This window comes from Mastomys coucha, unplaced genomic scaffold (genome assembly GCF_008632895.1).
Source record: "Mastomys coucha isolate ucsf_1 unplaced genomic scaffold, UCSF_Mcou_1 pScaffold5, whole genome shotgun sequence".
Lineage (NCBI taxonomy): Eukaryota > Metazoa > Chordata > Mammalia > Rodentia > Muridae > Mastomys > Mastomys coucha.
The window spans coordinates 75,562,818-75,570,119 of NW_022196911.1; the positions used below are offsets into that span (position 1 = coordinate 75,562,818).

The 7,302-nt window shown below is 48.2% G+C and overlaps 1 pseudogene; it reads right to left on the minus strand.

Moving 5' to 3' along the window:
* LOC116078709 overlaps positions 1–7,175 on the minus strand; it is a 75,136-nt pseudogene extending 67,961 nt beyond the window's left edge.
* Between the last annotated feature and the right edge of the window lie 127 nt (positions 7,176–7,302).

Genomic DNA, 7,302 nt, shown 5'->3' on the forward strand with positions numbered 1-7,302 from the left:
AGAAGAAGAAGAAGAAGAAGAAGAAGAAGAAGAAGAAGAAGAAGAAGAAGAGAAGAAGAGAAGGAGGAGGAGAAGGAGGAAGAGGAAGAGGAGGGGGAGGAAGAGGAGGAAGAGGACGAGGGGAAGGAGGAAGAGGAGGGGAGGAGGGGGAGGAGGAGGAGGAAGAGGAGGAGGAGGAGGGCGGCCAATGGCAGCCAATGGCAGGGAGGGAGAAAGCAAACCGAATGTTTAGCATCTCCATCTACAGTAGAATAGTTCACAGACAGTGCGCACCTGACAGGGTGCAGATCACCATTAGCAGTGAGAGAGCTGCAGCCACAGAGCAGAACAAACGTTTAAGCCAAAAGAAGGCGGGCCAAAGAAGAAAGACTACATACTCTGTTTCCATTTATATAAAGTTTGAAAAAAAATCCAGCAAAACCAAACAAACTATTGTCTAGAGATACAAACACTTGGTATAGATATAAAGGAAAAAATAAGAGAAGCACATACAGGCAGCTGAGGGCAATAGTTACCATCTGAGGAACTGATGGAGGAAAGGCTGGGGAAAGAGGGCTTCTGAGGGGCCACCACAAGAAACGGATGCTTCTCCCATAACTGGTGGGTACAGGAGGGCTCTGTCTCTCCATCCTTAGACATCAGGCATCTTTTATTTACCACTGGATATTTAAATGTTTAATAGAAGCAATTTTATAAACATGTCAAAAGTAAGAGGCCTCCAATCAATTTTTTTTAAAGTACCAGGAGTGAACACAGCAAATGAAAAAACTAGACAGTTAGTGTCTTACTGATGCTTATGAGTGGCTTCAGGTGTTTTATAGTAGCAGGGTGTGGTGGTGTATGCCTGTAATCCTAGCACCTCGGAGGTGGAGGCAGGAAGACCAGGAACTCAAGGCCAGCTTCAGCTGCTCAGCAAGTTCAAGGCCAGCCTGAGCTACCTGGCAGCTTACAACTGCCAACCAACCAACCAACCAACCAAATATATTTGCATGCGTGTGTGTGGGAGTCTGGTTGTATGTGTGCTAGTAAGCATTCTTTAAGAAGAAAAGCAATGCCCCATTTAAAAATAAAGAGACTTCTCTGCCTGTATATTTTCCAACCTGGCTGGCAAAGTAAACATTAATCCTATCAACACCTTATGATTGGAAGTACAACCAAGCCAGATGCGCTGAAGAAAAGGGAGTCTCTCTCCAAAGGACTTCAAATAAGGGAATCCGACCCAGACTAGAACATCATGTGAGGCATACACATATACACACACACTCTCTGGTAGTTAGCAACAGGAAAACCACTTGCCCACACTGGGAGAGGAAGGGCTGGTCCTACAGGCTTCTTTGCTGAAAGGGACACCCTCACAGGATCCTGAATGAGGACCCTGTATTAGCCAAAGGAAGAAAGCCAAAATAATATTAGACACCATAGAGGCACCATGAGCTAGGCGGGGTGGGGGTGGTGGGGTGATAGCTAACAGAGAGCTGGAGCTGCTCAGATGGCTACAGAGTGGAGCTTGGAGAGATGGAGTGGATTCGAGATAGGAGACGAGAAGAGCCTGGGGCTCATCCTGGGGACCTTTTTAAGCCGTGCAGAGTCGGGGTACTGAGGACTAGACTAGATAGGGAGCGTGAAACAGGTTATCATGGTTGATACGTGAAGATGAGAAAGAAGCTGAGGTTCATCTTAACAAGAAGGGTACGGAGTCTAGGGGTGTCTGTGGCCGGGAGAAGGCGAAGGACAGAGCCAGGGAGAACAGAGCTGGAGGACATCAAAAGCTAGAGACCCCAGGGTTCGAGTATGTCAGCTAGGATTTCAGACCCTGCAGTAGAAAGAGGGGGTGGGAGGCCGCTGTTGGCCGGAGGTCACCTGCAGAAAGTAGAAAAAGCAGAGAGAAGGGCGGGCTAGCTCAAGGAGGCAGGGGGTAGAGCAGAGTGGTGTCAATCATCAATGAGACAGGCCTGTGCACCGGTGGAGACCATGGGCAAGAGTCAGGAGAGGCTGTGGACCGGGCAAAATGACCAATGAACTGTGATGAGGCAGAGAATTTCCCAGAGTTCGAGCTGTAGGATACAATGATTCTTCTCCTGCCAATACGGGAAGCAGTATGCTGTGTATATGAAAAGCTTATAGTTGGGGACATGGACAAACAGGCAAGGGACACTACTACCCAGGACCCCATCTCAGGAAATATTTATATATGTGTGTGTTTATATATTATATATTTATATGTTATACACACTATATATTAATATCTGTTATATATATATTGCAAGTGACCAGACTGACTGCAAGTGACCCCCCAATTGGCATGGGAGGTAGCCGTCCCTACCTGCTGTGAGAGATGACAGAAGACTGTGAGGACAGAAGAGCTGATACCGACTCCTGTCATATCGTCCCTTCAATGTTGTCCCACAAGCCACCAGTAGCGAGGTGTGAACTGCCACCATGGCTACTCCGCTGGTCAAAGCTGGAGCTTCAGAGAGGGAAGGCCCGAGAAAGCAACCTCAGATAAGTGGAGGCGCTCCAGGGTTCCCCGCCCCTAACCCACCCCTCCTGAACCACCAGGCAAACCCTGGCAGATGCCCTTCACAGGCTTTCCAGTCAGTACAGTATGAAGTCTCTGGCTCAGGGTTAATGCTGGAGAGGAGTGTGGCTGAGCAGGTCATGGGGTGGGGCAGATTCCTGTTAAATAAGAGCATGATGACACTGGAGGTGGCACTGGGGTGGGGGTTCATAAAGTCATTTGGCAACAAGGTCAGGAGGATGCCAGAGACGGACCAGCTCGGGGAAATGACATGATCATCAATTAGAAGCGCAGATTGTTTTAGATTCTAGGGACGTTGGCTCCCAATTCAAACTCTCCCTGCAGAATGTTAGGTGGCGTGAGTCATCGTTATAAATACATCAGCGGTCCGCGTGTCTTCAGAGAGGACGCAAGCTCAACCTTGGAGGGGTCGGCATGAACTGAGAGTGTGTGAGGGAGAGTGTTGGCGCGGGCCGTCCTGGAAGAGGATGTAGACTCGGACTTAGACACCTGAAGGGAGGTCTTTTGCTGGAGGAAGAGGAAGGAGCTGCTGGCGTGGGCATGTCTGGGGTAGCCCAACTCATGGATCCAGGTCCCTGGTTCAGATTGAGCCACCTCACTTCCCTGTGTGGAATCTCCCCATGGAAGTCCACAAACTGGATGGCTGCAACAGAAACTGGATCTTACTGGATCTTACTTACTTTGGGGGCTGGGAAGTTGAAGGTGCAATAAAGTTGGGTTTTAGGGAGTCTCTTTATCTACTGAGTGCTCATGCACCTGCCCAGAGCACTCTTCAATGTCCTATCAGATGGGGGTCCATACTTGCTACCCCATGTAACCTCATTACCCTCTTAAAATCCCTACCTCCAAACACAACCAGCCACATGAGAGTTAGGGATTCAACATGAGTTACAGCTCAGTCCATAAGACTCCTTCGGACTCCTCCCAAGGAATTCTGACTCTTCTAGAATTGGGAAATACCCATTTGCCCAGGCACAAGAGGACAGAATTCAACACCATCCTGTTCATTCACCACTGTCGTCCTGCCATTACCCGATGGCACTCAGGGCCATAAAGTCTCTTGTCTACAAATTTACACTGACTCCAAAAGAGATACTCAGAACTCTTAGGAAAGTTCTAGAAGGAAAAACATCATCAGGGCGATCAAGCAGTGTCTCCTGAGGGAATCTGACTCTACCTGTGCCTACGCAGAGAAAAGCAGCCTAGAAGCCCTTCTGAGCCCTGGATGTTAGCACCTGTGTGGGAGCAGACCCCTGTCCATCAGTGGTAACAGGTGTCGTAAACAATTCCCCATCCCTGACTGCCAGCTCCATGGGATTTCAATCACCTCAGGATGTGTCTATAGGAAGTTTCTAGATGGGATTGATTGAGGTAGGAAGGCAACATTCCATGGGTAGAGTCCTGGATTGTACAGGAGGAAGTGAACGGAATACCAGCACGCACATCTCTCTCCTTCCTGGGTATGGCTGCAACATGCCCAGACCCTGTCCAATAAAGCTTTCCTCTGTAGGTTGCTCGGCAGGTATTTTTGTCACAAAGTTGAAAACAGTAACTAATACAGTCCCCAGAACTGAGCTAACACTGGAAACAAAGGGGTTTGAGAGTCCCGAACAGGACGCCAGCTTTCCCACTCCCCCAGCCAGCAGCAACACCAACCTTGAAAAAGGACCAGGAAGCTATAGTCTGCCTCAAAACAGAGCCGGAAAAGGAGGATTCCACAAGCATAACAAAAAGCAATGTGAAATAATAAAACTGTTTCCTATTTAGATTCCCATGAGGTGGCATTCCTCAATAAGCCACACAACATGGGATCAAAATACGTGCTCCCTCGAAGAAGGCTGTGAACTCCTTGGGGGGTGGGGGTGAGATGTTGTCCCTCTGCACTCAGCACCTACAGCAGCATCAAGCACAGCTAAGCTTGGAAGGTGGAGCTGCATGTCTTGGCCACCTTGGATCTTCCTGTGGTATTTCTCAGCTGTGTAACAAGTGACTCTCAGAATTCCAATCTGCTACACTTCATACTAAGGCCCTAACCACCAGTCTTCCCCTTTCATCCAGAGCCCCGCTGAGGCCTCTGGGAACAACCCAATTCTGAGGAAAACTATAGCGGGACTCTCCTTACTACCTCTCTTCTTTCTGAGAAAGAAAAAAGGATCCCCCACCATTTTCCCCCAAAAGCGCTCCCCCTTAGGATCAACAGGAAGTGCTAGAGAGTTCTGGGTAAGCCCTCCAAGACACACCTCCCTCCCAGCCAACAGGCTGTTTTGACTGGAGGAAGGAGAGGGTGGCAACCCTGACCCGGACAGGATGACTAAGAGGCCAGAGCCGGGAGAGGCTGCTGGTTGACCCACTGACCTGACAGGCTTTCCCAGCCAACTTCCTTCCAATGCTGCCCATCGTGAGTTAGAGGAGAGATGGAGCATCAGAGCCTCTAATCCCTTAGGCACCACCCCAGGCAGCAGGGGCCAGAGATCCTTACCCTGTCTACAGCAGACAGGGAAACTGGGACCAGAAAACAGAAGGAACACAGGACTCGGGTCTGGGAAGAGGAGTGTGGCACATTCAGGAGCCTCTAAGTATTCAGGGAGGGAGGGAGGGGCATGCCTGAGGTGGACAGAGAAGAGCCCAGCTAGGGGGTGCTGCAATTGGCTATCTAGAGAGGGAGGAGATAGCAAGAAATCAGTGTGGGTCAAGGGAAAGGACCCTCGTGGGCCTGAGTCTCAGCAGCCATTGGGATGGGACTACCAGTGTTGAGTGAACTATTTGGTCAGCTGAGTGGATAGGTCAGATATGACCAGAAAATCCTCAAGGAAGTGTCTGAGGCCCTGGTAGGGGTGTCTACTAGGAAGAGGTGTCTACAGGTAGGGGCTCTGAGCAGATTTACGTTGAAGGATAGGAGGGACAAGCCAGTTTCACTGGGGACTACAAGTAGGGACAAAATAATCCTTTTAATATTGAACTTTAAGGTCAGTGAGACCTGTGTGCACCAGTGCAAGCCCTGTCACTCACATTAGCTGCACTACACTGGCCAAGTCATTTAATGGAATCTACTCAGTTTTTCATTTACAACATCAAATAAGGCTGCTTGCAAAGTCTGTCTTAGGATCAAGATACTATATATAAAGTATCCAATACATTGTTTGTGTTAATATCTACTAGTGTTTCATTACTCTAAGCCAAGTTTGTACAAGGCATAACCTGTGTGAGGCAGGCTCCTTGCAGTATGCACGCTGCCACTGTTACTTGCGAAATCTGAGGTTCAGAGACCTAACTAAAATTGTTCAGGATTACACAACAAGCAGAAGGTCTGAGCAGAGACTCGAACCAAGATCTTTCTGATCCAGATTGGAGACTTCCTGTCAGGAGATTATATCTCCCCTACCTTCGTGGCATTACAGGGCCGCCTCCCACTTCCAGGAAGTAGGAGACAGATCTGAACCCACAGAACGTGAGCCCCAAATCACCTGGACATGGTTCAGATAATTTTGTCTTCAACGTACCTGATGACATTTTGTATTTTTTTGTCCTCCCCCCTTTTCATCTCCAGTCAATGAGACTGTACTTTCAATTCCAGTGAGTCACCGGAAAATACAAATTAAAAAAATTAAAAGGAACATTGCGTCGACTCCAGTGAATCACTTAAGACAGGTATAATGGGCATAATTGTAGTTCTTCCCAAAACAGACCCTACCTGGGCCCTAAAGTTGATTGATGTCAGATTCCAACAGCTTCCCCTGCAGAGCTGGGTACCCAATCCAGGCTGTAGGCTCAACCCTGAGCTGGGGTTCATGGACTTGGTCATCTCATTGGCTCCAATTCTGAAGACCCAGTAATCCCACCCACTGAGGGTGCCACCCTCTATTAGAACTATTTATCCACTTTGCTTTTTAAAAAAAAAAAGATTTATTTATTATACATAAGTACACTGTGGCTGTCCTCAGACACACCCATCAGGTCTCTTTATGGATGGTTGAGAGCCACCATGTAGTTGCTGGGATTTGAACTCAGTACTCTCAGAAGAGCAGTCAGTGCTTTTAACTGCTGAGCCATTTCTCCAGCCCCCCCCCCTTTTTTTTAAGTTGGAAAATAACTTTATTTGTTCTAGGGCATTGGCCAGAGTCCCAGAGTCTTGGAACTTCTGAAACTGCTTCTTGGAGCCAGCAGCCTTGGTGATCTTGAACACATTGAATCGAACAGTCTTGCTCAGGGGCCTGCACTCTCCAACAATGACAATGTCTCCGATCTATACATCCCTGAAACAGGGGGACAGGTGCACAGACATGTTCTTGTGACGCTTCTCAAAGCGATTGTATTTCCAGATGTAATGGAGATAGTCCCAGCAGATGACAATGGTCCTCTGCATCTTCATCACAACACCACACAGGATCTGACCTCGGATGGAAACATTTCCAGTGAAGGGGCATTTCTTGTCTATGTAGGTGCCCTCAATGGCCTTTTTGGTGTTTTGAAGCCTAGACCGATGTTTTTGTAGTACCAAGGGAGTTTTTCCTTGCTGATTTCTCCCAGCAAAACACGCTTCTTGTTTTGAAAGATTGTAGGCTGCTCTTGGTAAGCACGCTCTGTCTGAATGTCCGCCATCTTCCCGGCAGCCTGAGAAAAACACCCACTTTGCTTCTTAAAGGTGCCAGATCTTTATTCTTTCTGATGTTGTAAAGTTATCCAGCAAAAAAGCAAAAAAGCAAAAGGAAGAGAAAGAAAGAAAGAGAGGGAGGGAGAGAGAGAGAGAGAGAGAGAGAGAGAGA